Consider the following 13,470-nt stretch of genomic DNA (forward strand, 5'->3'; position numbering starts at 1 on the left):
AATGCCATTCTCCCCAATCTTCCCACCCTCTCCCTCTCCCACAGAGTCCATAAGACTGTTCTATACATCAGTGTGTCTTTTGCTTTCTCGTACACAGGGTTATTGTTACCATCTTAATAAATTCCATATATATGCGTTAGTATACTGTATTGGTGTTTTTCTTTCTGGCTTTCTTCACTCTGTATAATAGGCTCCAGTTACATCCACCTCATTAGAACTGATTCAAATGTATTCTTTTTAATGGCTGAATAATACTCCATTGTGTATATGTACCATAGCTTTCTTATCCATTCATCTGCTGATGGACATCTAGGTTGCTTCCATGTCCTGGCTATTATAAACAGTGCTGCGATGAACATTGGGGTACACGTGTCTCTTTCCCTTCTGGTTTCCTCAGTGTGTATGCCCAGCAGTGGGATTGCTGGATCATAAGGCAGGTCTATTTCCAGTTTTTTAAGGAATCTCCACACTGTTCTCCATAGTGGCTGTACTAGTTTGCATTCCCACCAACAGTGGAAGAGGGTTCCCTTTTCTCCACACCCTCTCCAGCATTTATTACTTGTAGACTTTTGGATCGCAGCCATTCTGACTGGTGTGAAATGGTACCTCATAGTGGTTTTGATTTGCATTTCTCTGATAATGAGTGATGTTGAGCATCTTTTCATGTGTTTGTTAGCCATCTGGATGTCTTCTTTGGAGAAATGTCTATTTAGTTCTTTGGCCCATTTTTTGATAGGGTCATTTATTTTTCTGGAGTTGAGCTGTAGGAGTTGCTTGTATATTCTCGAGATTAGTTGTTTGTCAGTTGCTTCATTTGCTATTGTCTTCTCCCATTCTGAAGGCTGTCTTTTCACATTGCTAATAGCTTCCTTGGATGTGCAGAAGCTTTTAAGGTTAATTAGGTCCCATTTGTTTATTTTTGCTTTTATTTCCAATATTCTGGGAGGTGGGTCATAGAGGATCCTGCTGTGATGTATGTCAGAGTGTGTTTTGCCTAGGTTCTCCTCTAGGAGTTTTATAGTTTCTGGTCTTACGTTTAGATCTTTAATCCATTTTGAGTTTATTTCTGTGTATGGTGTTAGAAAGTGTTCTAGTTTCATTCTTTTACAAGTGGTTGACCAGAGTTCCCAGCACCACTTGTTAAAGAGATTGTCTTTAATCCATTGTATATTCTTGCCTCCTTTTTCGAAGATAAGGTGTCCATATGTGCGTAGATTTATCTCTGGGCTTTCTATTTTGTTCCATTGATCTATATTTCATCTTTGTGCCAGTACCCTACTGTCTTGATAATTGTGGCTTTGTAGTAGAGCCTGAAGTCAGGTAGATTGATTCCTCCAGTTCCATTCTTCTTTCTCAAGATCGCTTTGGCTATTCGAGGTTTTTTGTTTTTCCATACAAATTGTGAAATTATTTGTTCTAGCTCTGTGAAGAATGCTCTTGGCATCACCATCTTGATGGGCTTGAATTTTAAGCAAGCTCTGGGAGTTGGTGATGGACAGTGAAGCCTGATGTGCTGCAGACAATAGGGTCTCAGAGAGTCAGAATTGACTGAGCCATTGAACGGAACTGTTTGCAATTGGGAAAGTGTTTTGAGCACAGATCCTGACATGTCTGAAAGTAGAACAGAAAAAGAAGTTTCTTTAACATGGAAGTACGAGTAGGGTCAGCAGGAACTCTGTGTGTGTGTGTGTGTGTGTGTGTGTGTGTGTGTGTGTGTGTGATGGGGCCAGTAGGGGGATGGATGAGCAGACAGCATGATGGGGCTGTTTTACAGCAATTGTTTCTCTCTGATAGTGAGCTGATTCTCAGAATGAGCTGTTAAGGGAGACAGAAAAGTTTGAATCTTAGCGCTTGCTCAAGTTTGGGCGAAAGCTGAAGTTCAGAGGAGAGAAGCTTGGCTAAAGTTTAGCCAAGCCGAGCCAGCGTGTATTTATGGATAATTGTGAGCACTTGGCCAGTCTCTGCCGTTGTTTAAGAGAGGCAAAGTCTGTCCTTAGACAATACCGTTGTTATTCAAATTGCAAGTCCATGTACCTGACGCAGAAGGAGGCCCATCAAAACTTAACCTTAAAGTTTGGAACAGAGAAAGGTTGATTAAAGATTCATACAAGGAGATGGGTGCTTCATGCCCTAAGACCCCAAAGTTAGTAAAAGTTTTCAGTAAGTGCATGTAGAATTAAATGTTAGGAAGAGTGGTGGTAAGTTGCTGCAGACTTCTTGGTGTCATACCCTTTGTGCTTAAGGTTAGGTCATGGTCAGGTAATGACGTTCCTATAAACCTCTAGTAGATGAATGTTATTCTCTGTCCTGACAAGAAAGGGCAGTCTCAAGGCACAGCTTTCACCCTGCAATGTCCCAGTGCTGGTTAAGGGGAAGCAGATCTCAGCCAGCAGCTCCTTCAGTGCCAGGTTCCCACACTCTGCCCAGCCGTCATCCCTGACGGCGACAGGCATCCAACATAATAGGTCCTCAGGGTCCGTCCTCAGGGCACCCATAGGGGGAGACCAGTTTTCACAGACTGAGACCCAGAAAGAAAACCACTGCTAGTAGGTCGCAGTGACAGGGATGCGGGAGAGGTACACTGCTCCTCAAGGCTTTGGCCAAGTCTAGTGGAGGGCCTTAGTGAGGGCTATGGAGGGCTACAACATCTAGTCCCCAGTGTATTCCCTGGGCCCTCCAGCTCACCCACTGGCCCAAGTCTGCGTGAGCTCCAGGGCCTCCAGAATGAGGCCTGAATCTGCCTCTTATCTCAGTCTCCTCCTGATGACCGCCACACCACCATTGACTTAATCACTTTCCCAATGGCCCCCTCATTGATAGTAAGTAACCTGTGGGCAGGGCCCACTGTGGTGCTGACCAACAGCTAAGCAGGACAACTAATGGTCACTCATTGACAGTTGGCTGCTTGTGAATGGGGCCCTCTGAGGCACCAAGCAATGTTTGAACAGCACCTGTTGCCTAGGGACAAGATGGCTTGAAATGAAGCACACCAATGGCTTCCTGTTAAGGGCTGTGCTCCTCCTGCTCTGTTACACTGCAAAGAGTATAAGAATCACTGTGAATTTAAGGTTTGTCAAAGGAGTTTTCAGGGTGGGCTGGACTTCACATTCTTGTTGGCTTTGAACTATTTATACTATATGCTGAGCATGTGATCAAGTGGCATCTGTTGGAGAGGCATAGAGATGACAGCACTGGTGACAGCTTTGCCTGGGAATATAATGAAAAGTATGATATGCAAAAGTTAACTAATTATGTGAAATCAAATCTGAGGTCGGAAATGAGTCAATCAAAAAGATTCCAGCACAGTGGACCCAAAGTGTCCTTATGTAACAGAGCACAGCCCTTCGCAGGTAGCCATTGCTGTGCCTTATTACTCTGCATCCTGTTACTAGGCAACGGGGCTTGCTCAGCCATTGGTCAGTGCCTCATTGTCCCCACCCACAAGCAAACAACTATCACTGAGCTACCTGCAGGTACTTGTCCTGCTCAGCTCTTGGTCAGGCCTGCAATGGGCCCTACCTACTGATAACTGACAAGGAGGAATGACTGGGGAAATGATTTAGTCAAGATTCAGTGGTAGAGTGGTGAACTGATTTTGACTTTGAGAACTTTCCTTAATAAAATAATAATAATAATATTAATAATAATAATAATAATCAGGAATGTATTTCTGATAAATGGGGCAAGTTGAGTTTCCTGGCTCAATATGAGTGTTGACGTGTCCCAACAAAATTTAGTGTAGGAGACATGTAGAAGTGTCTTTGTTCTGATGTGTACTCTGAGGGAGACTGTGTATTAAACTTTGGGCAACAGACTGAGCATTCACCAAGTCTGGGGGTCGTTAAAGCTCATGACAGGAGATCAAACACCCAACCTGTTCCTAATTACCCTTTTCCACCTTAAGTGCTTGCTCTTAAGTTCCTTAAGCCCCTCAGAAACCCCCAACAGGCAGAAGGTGGGCTAGAGATGAAGTGATTACTCTGAGAGGCTGAAGTGGGACAGAAAGGGTTTGGCAGATGTTTACAGAGGGATGAAGGAGGCAGGAGTGTTGAAGTGGCACATATAAGTCAAAGGATAAAGGGAACTGAAAGGAAGTTTGAAGGTCATGAGGAGAAACACCATAGCCCTGAATCACCACTGCCCAGAATCAGACACACAGAGGTGTCAGCAGTGGAGAAGTTATAAAATGGCCTCCCTCAGCATCCACTAGCCCATGTTGATGGGCACAGTGGTACATTGTGATGTCTAAGCCCCCCAAGATGCTATTGGCTGGGGTGGTGCCTAACTGACCAATCAGGTTGAAGGGTGTGGCTCCTCATTGTCCTGAAAGGGTATAAATAGGGAGACCAGAGGCAGAGATTCTAGGTTAGGCCACTTCTTGGCATCATCCTGACTAAGGGAATCAGGAACCCACGGCAGTCAAGAAGAGTTACAAGGCGGTTTGCCTCAAGGATGAATGGACAAAAGAAGACCCTTTGTCAACGGAGGTACCGAGGCAGTGTGAAAGTAAGATGTTTCCAACTAAGCTCCCCATGTTCTCCATTGACTTGGCTGCCCCAAACCTCTACCCACCCTTGCCTGGCACAAAAGCCCTCATGAGCCCACATCCCTTTTTCATGAAATCTCCCTTCCAACTCCGCTTTTTTTTTTCCTAAAATCTCATACCCTTGTCTTGTCTTTCCAGGCACGAAATATGACCATGAGTGTCAGAAGACCTCTTCAAGGAACCTTGAGAAAGAAAATCCGACCATATGCCACTCAGTTGAAGAAGGTGAAATCAAGCAGAAAACCCAACTGTTTTCTCCGTTCCTGTGCACGTAAGAAACTGAATCAAAGCCGTAAAAGGTACCAAAATATGAGGCGGGATCAAAGAAGGAGGCAGAATCCAAAGAGAAGATAAGCTCAGCCGCCCCAGAATAAGAGACCCTGGAGAAGTACAAGCTGGGCAGCCAGTAACAGACTCGAAAAGTTCACAGTGTAGAACTGTGCCTCCAGAGGTCTGCTTTCGTAGAAATGGCCAACCAAGGAAAGACTCTCACACTAACATAGTAAACTGATGGCTGCAATTACAATACACATCAAATGGTGAAAAGATATGTGCGTGTGTGTGAATTTTCTGATGGAAGGGAGGGAAAGAAGAGAAGAGGTGGGCACTGGAGATGGGAGGAATATGGGGTCCCGAGAGGTTGGGGAACAGACCCTCGGGTCCCCAGTTAGCCAGAGAGTAGAGGTCTGGATTGGGTCAGGAGTCTGCACTGAAGATGGATAACCCTGCTTAACACTTGATTTCAAGGGCAAGGAGTAGTGGTATGGTGTTACAGCCTTTGTTTGGGGTGTGGAATGACATTAGGGTCTAGATTGCCAGACCCAGAAAGGAAGAGGTTGTCACATAGGGGTGGTGAATGGGAAAGTCCCCCCGAGAAAGGTAGGCAGAAATGACCTCCTGGCCACCTACCTCATAAAAGGGATTGTTGCATCACTCACCTATGCTGTCGGCTAAAGGTGCTCAGAAGGCACGAAGTGCTGATACATCTAAAACCCACAAATAGCACTCCCAGGGAGTACAATACTGTTTGGAGGGAACAAACCAAATAATGATTAGGACACCTTTTTGCTAAGAAAATTTTGGGAGCAATATATTCCCAAAGGAAGAGCAGTGGTGGTGGCCCAATCCCAGTGCACGTTACAAACAGAATCACCAGTCACAGAGAATTTTTTGTTTCCCCCGGGGTGCACTATGCAGGTTGTGGAAGCATGGTTCCCTGAACAGCGATTGAACCCGTGCCCTTCTAGGGAAAGCACGGAGTCCTAACCACTGGGCAGTCATGGAAGTCTGTACAGTGAAATTTTACATAAGTACTAACATAAGACTGAGTAAAAGCTGGTCTTTTAATTATCACCATACCCTAGGATTTCAAAATAACTACACTCGTAAAACATTCTTCCCCAATACAGTCTTTTGTTAGTCCAAATTCTCCAAATTGATCATGGTTTAAAAGGAAGAGTACGAGATCCTTAAGTTGGTGTTAGCTTTCATTTTGAAATGTTTTAAAAGGTCCAAGGAAGAGTCAAACAATTATGGATATACATGAGGCAGTCTCTGACCAAAAGAATATTGCGTGTCTTCAGAAAGCTTTGTAGACAGAACTAAAACACAGGGTTTCACCATAGGCATCAAACGAGTTGAGTTCAGATTTTAACTCAACGATATGTTATCTTTTATCTGGACTGCAGCTCCCTAATTAAATCTTTCTGGCACTCTAACTCCTGGGAGACCCCAGTGATGATTCACAGTCAGTCACTGAATGTGATTTAAAATCAATAAAAGTGAAAGACCCCCTGGGTGTGCTGTCCTTTCTTTCCGTTTTTCTTTTTTTGAGTTCTTTTTTCTAAATTCATTTACTTTGATTTGAGGCTAATTACGTTGCAATATTGTAGTGGTTTTTGCCATACATTGACATGAATCAGCCCTGGGTGTCCATGGGTTCCCCATCCTGAATCCCCCCTCCCACCTCCCTCCCCATCCCATGCCTCAGGGTCATCCCAGTGCACCAGCCCTGAGCACCTAGTCTCATGCATCAAACCTGGACTGGTGATCTGGTTCACATAGAATAATATACATGTTTCAATGCTCTTCTCTCAAATCATCCTACCCTCCCCTTCTCCCACGGAGTCCAAAAGACTCTTCTATACATCTGTGTCTCTTTTGCTCTCTCGCATATAGGGTCATCATTGCCATCTTTCTAAATTCCATATATATGTGTTTGTGTACTGTATTGGCGTGTTTCTTTCTGACGTCCTTCACTCAGTATAATAGGCTCCCGTTTCATCCACCTCTTTCGAACTGATTCAAACATATTCTTTGTAATGGATGAGGTACATTCCATTGTGTATATGTACACCAGCTTTCTTATCCTTTAGTCAGCTGATGGACTTCTAGGTTGCTTCCGTGTCCTGGCTATTATTAACAGTGCTGCGATGAACATTGGGGTACCCGTGACTCTTTCAATTCTGGTGTCCTCTGTGTGCATGCCCAGCAGTGGGATTCCTGGGTCATATGGCAGTTCTATTTTCAGTTTTTTAAGGAGTCTCCACACTATTCTCCGTAGTGGCTGTACTCGATTGCATTCCCACCAACAAAGTGAGAGGGTTCCCTTTTCTCCACACCCTCTCCAGCATTTATTGTTTGTAGACTTTTGGGTAACAGCCATTCTGACCAGCGTGAAAGGGTACCTCAAGGTCGTCTGGATTTGCATTTCTCTGATAATGAGTGATGTTGAGCATCTCTTCATGTGTTTGTTAGCCATCTGTATGACTTCTTTGGAGAAATGTTGTTTAGTTCATCAGCCCGTTTTTTGAATTGGTCATTTCTTGGTCTGCAATTGAGCTGTGGGAGCAGCTTTTATATTTTTGAGATTATTTCTTCGTCAGCTGCTTTGTTTGCTCTTACTTCCTCCCATTCTGAAGGCTGTCTTTTCACCTTGCTTATACTTTCCTTTGTTGTGCAAAAGCTTTTGAATTTAATTTGGCCCTATTCATTTACTTGTGCTATTTTGCTATACAATTTGGTCCTGTTCATTTATTTCCATTACTCTGAGAGGTGGGTCATAGAGTATCCTGCTGTGATTTATGTCAGAGTGTGTTTTGCCTATGTTTGCCTCTAGGAGTTTTATAGTTTCTGGTCTTAAGTTTCGATCTTTAATCCATTTTGAATTTATTTTGTGTATGGTGTTAGACAGTGTTCTAGTTTCATTCTTTTACTAGTGGTTGACCATTTTTCCCAGCACCTCTTCTTAAAGAGGTTGTCTTTTCTCCATTGTCTATTCTTGCCTCCTTTGTCAAATATAAGGTGTCCATAGGCGCGTGGATTTATCTCTGGGCTTTCTATTTTGTTCCCTTGATCTGTATTTCTGCCTCTGTGCCAGTATCATACTGTTTTTTTTTGTTTGTTTTTTTTTTTTTGTTTTTTTTCAGTTGTCCTAGTACCATTTATTAAAGGACCCATCCCTTCCCTATGGACTTAATATGTTTGTTGTTCAGTCACTTAAGTTGTGTCTGAGTCTTTGTGACCTCGTGGACTGCAATTCACCAGGCTTCCCTGTCCTTCACTATTTCCCTAATTTTGCTCAAACTCATGTCCATTGAGTCGGTAATGCCATCTGATCATCTCATCCTCTATTGTCCCCTTGTCCTCTTGCCTTCAATCTTTCCCAGCATGAGACTTTTTGCTAATGAGTCAGTTCTTCGCATCAGGTGGCCAAAGTATCGCAGCTTCAACTTCAGCATCATTCCTTCCAATGAATATTCAGTGTTCATTTCCTTTAGAATTGACTGGTTTGATCTCCTTGCTGTCCAAGGGAGTCTCAAGAATCTTCTCCATCTCCACAACTTGAAAGCATCCATTCTTCAGTGCTCAGTATTCTTTATGGTCCAACTCTCAGATCCATACATAGCTACTGGAAAAACCATAGCTTTAACTATATGAATCTTTGTTGGCAAGTGATGTCTCTGCTTTTTAATTCATTGTCTAGGTTTGTCATAACTTTTCTTCCAAGGAGCAGCATCTTTTAATTTCATGGCTGCAGTCACTGTCTGTAGTGATTTTAGAGCCCAAGAAAAGAAAATCTGTCACTGTTTCCACTTTTTCTCCTCTATTTGCCATGAAGTGATGGGACCAGATGCCATGATCTTAGTTTTTTGAATGTTGAGTTTTAAGCCAGCCTTTTGACTCTCCCCTTTCACCTTCATCATGAGGCTCTTTAGTTCCTCTTCACTTTCTGCCATTAGAGTGGTTTCATCTGCACATCTAAGGTTGTTGGTATGTCTCCTGACAATCTTGATTCCAGCTTGTGATTCATCCAGCCTGGCTTTTTGCATGATGTATGCTGCATATAAGTTAAATAAGCAGGGTGACAATATACAGCCTTGACATAATTCTTCCCCAATTTGGAACCAGTTTGTTATTCCATGTTCAGTTTTAACTGTTGCTTCTTGACCTGCATAGAGGTTTCTCAGGAGGCAGGTAAGGTGAACTGGTATTCCCATCTCTTGAAGAATTTTCCAGTTTGCTGTGAGCCACACAGTCAAAGGTTTAGTGTAGTCAATGAAGCAGAAGTAGATGTTTTTCTGTAATTCCTTTGCTTTTTCTATGAGCCAGTTTATACTGTTTTGATGACTGTAGCTTTGTAATAGAGCCTGAAGTCAGGTAGGTTGATTCCTCCAGTTCCATTCTTCTTTGGCAAGGTTGCTTTGGGCTATTCCAGGTTTTCTGTATTTCCATACAAACTGTGAAGCTATTTGTTCTAGTTCTGTGAAAAATACCATTGGTAGCTTGATAGGGATTGCATTGAATCTATAGATTGCTTTGTGCTGTGTACTCATTTTCACTATATTGATCATTCTGATCCATGAACATGGTATATTTCTCCATCTATCTGTGTGATCTTTGATTTCTTTCATCAGTGCTTTACAGTTTTCTATGTATTGGTCTTTTCTTGGATCATCCAAACAGCAAGAGAGTTCAGAAAAAACATCTATTTCTGCTTTATTGACTATGCCGAAGCCTTTTACTGTGTGGACCACAATAAACTGTGGAAAATTCTGGAAGAGACGGGAATACCAGACCACCTGACCTGCCTCTTGAGAAACTTGTATGCATTTCAGGAAGAAACAGTTAGAGGTGGACATGGAACAACAGCCTGGTTCCAAATAGGAAAAGGAGTATGTCAAGGCCGTATATTGTGCCCCGACTCATTTATCTTCTATGCAGTGTACAACATGAGAAACGCTGGGCTGGAAGAAGCACACGCTGGACTCAAGATTGCCGGGAGAAATATCAATAACCTCAGATATGCAGATGACACCACCCTTATGGCAGAAAGTGAAGAGGAACTAAAAAGGCTCTGCATGAAAGTGAAAGAGGAGAGTGAAAAAGTTGGCTTAAAACTCAACATTCAGAAAACGCAGATCATGGCATCTGGTCCCATCACTTCATGGGACATAGACGGGGAAACAGTGGAACCAGTGTCAGGCTTTCTTCTTTGGGCTCCAAAACTACTGCAGATGGTGACTGCTGCCATGAAAGGGAAAGACGCTTACTCCTTGGAAGAAAACTATGATCCACCTAGACAGTGTATTAAAAGGAAGAGACATTACTTTACCGACAAAGGTCCATATGTCAAAGCTAAGTTTTCCCAACAGTCATCAGGTATGCATGGGAGAGTTGGACCATAAAGAAAGCTGAGCACTGAAGAACTGATGGTTTTGAACTGTGGTGTTGGGGAAGACTCTCGAGAGTCCCTTGGATTGCAAGGAAATCAATGCAGTCAATGCTAGAGGAAATCAGTCCTGAATATTCATTGGAAGGACTAATGCTGAAGCTCCAATACTTTGGCCATCTGAGGCAAAGACTGGCTCCTTGGAAAAGACCCTGATGCAGGGAAAGATTGAAGGCCAGAGGAGAAGGGGACGTCAAAGGATGAGATGGTTGGACGGCATCACCATCTTGATGGGCTTGAATTTTAAGCAAGCTCTGGGAGTTGGTGATGGACAGTGAAGCCTGATGTGCTGCACACAATAGGGTCTCAGAGAGTCAGAATTGACTGAGCCATTGAACGGAACTGATTGCAATTGGGAAAGTATTTTGAGCACAGATCCTGACATGTCTGAAGTAGAACAGAAAAAGAAGTTTGTTTAACATGGAAATATGAGTAGGGTCAGCAGGAACTCTGTGTGTGTGTGTGTGTGTGTGTGTGTGTGTGTGTGTGTGATGGGGCAGGTAGGAGGATGGATGAGCAGACAGCATGATGGGGCTGTTTTACAGCAATTGTTTCTCTCTGATAGTGAGCTGATTCTCAGAATGAGCTGTTAAGGGAGACAGAAAACTTTGAATCTTAGCGCTTGCTCAAGTTTGGGCGAAAGCTGAAGTTCAGAGGAGAGAAGCTTGGCTAAAGTTTAGCCAAGCCGAGTCATCGTGTATTTTATGGATAATTGTGAGCAGTTGGCCAGTCTCTGCCGTTGTTTAAGAGAGGCAAAGTCTGTCCTTAGACAATACCGTTGTTCTTCAAATTGCAAGTCCATGTGCCTGACGCAGAAGGAGGCCCATCAAAACTTAACCTTAAAGTTTGGAACAGAGAAAGTTGATTAAAGATTCATACAAGGAAATGGGTGGTTCATGCCCTAAGACCCCAAAGTTAGTAAAAGTTTTCAGTAAGTGCATGTACAATTAAATGTTAGGGAGAGTGGTGGTAAGTTGCTGCAGACTTCTTGGTGTCATACCCTTTGTGCTTAAGGTTAGGTCATGGTCAGGTAATGAGGTTCCTATAAACCTGTACTAGATGAATGTTATTCTCTGTCCTGACAAGAAAGGGCAGTCTCAAGGCACAGCTTTCACCCTGCAATGTCCCAGTGCTGGTTAAGGGGAAGCAGATCTCAGCCAGCAGCTCCTTCAGTGCCAGGTTCCCACACTCTGCCCAGCCGTCATCCCTGACGGAGACAGGCATCCAACATAATAGGTCCTCAGTTTCCGTCCTCAGGGCATCCATATGGGGAGACCAGTTCTCACAGTCTGAGACCCAGATAGAAAACCACTGCTAGTAGGTCGCAGCGACAGGGATGCGGGAGAGGTACACTGCTCCTCAAGGCTTTGGCCAAGGCTAGTGGAGGGCCTTAGTGAGGGCTATGGAGGGCTACAACATCTAGTCCCCAGTGTATTCCCTGGGCCCTCCAGCTCACCCACTGGCCGAAATCTGCGTGAGCTCCAGGGCCTCCAGAATGAGGCCTGAATCTGCCTCTTATCTCAGTCTCCTCCTGATGACCGCCACACCACCCTTGACTTAATCACTTTCCCTATGGCCCCCTCATTGATAGTAAGTAACCTGTGGGCAGGGCCCACTGTGGTGCTGACCAACAGCTAAGCAGGACAACTAATGGTCACTCATTGACAGTTGGCTGCTTGTGAATGGGGCCCTCTGAGGCACCAAGCAATGTTTGAACAGCACCTGTTGCCTAGGGACAGGATGGCTTGAAATGAAGCACACCAATGGCTTCCTGTTAAGGGCTGTGCTCATCCTGCTCTGTTACACTGCAAAGAGTAGAAGAATCACTGTGAATTTAAGGTTTGTCAAAGGAGTTTTCAGGGTGGGCTGGACTTCACAATCTTGTGGGCTTTGAACTATTTATACTATATGCTGAGCATGTGATCAAGTGGCAGCTGTTGGAGAGGCATAGAGGTGACAGCACTGGTGACAGCTAGGCCTGGGAATATAATGAAAAGTATGATATGCAAAAGTCAACTAATTATGTGAAATCAAATCTGAGGTCGGAAATGAGTCAATCAAAAAGATTCCAGCACACTGGACCCAAAGTGTCCTTATGTAACAGAGCACAGCCCTTCGCAGGTAGCCATTGCTGTGCCTTATTACTCTGCATCCTGTTACTAGGCAACAGGGCTTGCTCTTCCATTGGTCAGTGCCTCATGGACCCCACCCACAAGCAACCAACTATCACTGAGCTACCTGCAGGTACTTGTCCTGCTCAGCTCTTGGTCAGGCCTGCAATGGGCCCTACCTACTGATAACTGACAAGGAGGGATGACTGGGGAAATGATTTAGTCAAGACTCAGTGGAAGAGTGGTGAACTGATTTTGACTTTGAGCACTTTCCTTAAAAAAATAATAATAAGAATAATAATAATCAGGAATGTATTTCTGATAGATGGAGCAAGTTGAGTTTCCTTGCTGAATATGAGAGTTGAAGTGTCCCAACAAAATTTAGTGGAGGAGACATGTAGAAGTGTCTTTGTTCTGATGTGTACTCTGAGGGAGACTGTGTATTAAACTTTGGGCAACAGACTGAGCATTCACCAAGTCTGGGGGTCGTTAAAGCTCATGACAGGAGAACAAACACCCAACCTGTTCTTAATTACCCTTTGCCACCTTAAGTGCTTGCTCTTAAGTTCCTTAAGCCCCTCAGGAACCCCCAACAGGCAGAAGGTGGGCTAGAGATGAAGTGATTACTCTGAAAGGCTGAAGTGGGACAGAAAGGGTTTGGCAGATGTTTTCAGAGGGATGAAGGAGGCAGGAGTGCTGAAGTGGCACCTATAAGTCAAAGGATAAAGGGAACTGAAAGGAAGTTTGAAGGTCATGAGGAGAAACACCATGGCCCTGAATCACCACTGCCCAGAATCAGACACACAGAGGTGTCAGCAGTGGAGAAGTTATAAAATGGCCTCCCTCAGCATCCACTAGCCCATGTTGATGGGCACAGGGGTACATTGTGATGTCTAAGCCCCCCAAGATGCTATTGGCTGGGGTGGTGCCTAACTGACCAATCAGATTGAAGGGTGTGGCTCCTCATTGTCCTGAAAGGGTATAAATAGGGAGACCAGAGGCAGAGATTCTAGGTTAGGCCACTTCTTGGCATCATCCTGACTAAGGGAATCAGGAACCCACGGCAGTCAAGAAGAGTTACA

This window comes from Bubalus kerabau, chromosome X, assembly GCF_029407905.1.
Source record: "Bubalus kerabau isolate K-KA32 ecotype Philippines breed swamp buffalo chromosome X, PCC_UOA_SB_1v2, whole genome shotgun sequence".
Lineage (NCBI taxonomy): Eukaryota > Metazoa > Chordata > Mammalia > Artiodactyla > Bovidae > Bubalus > Bubalus kerabau.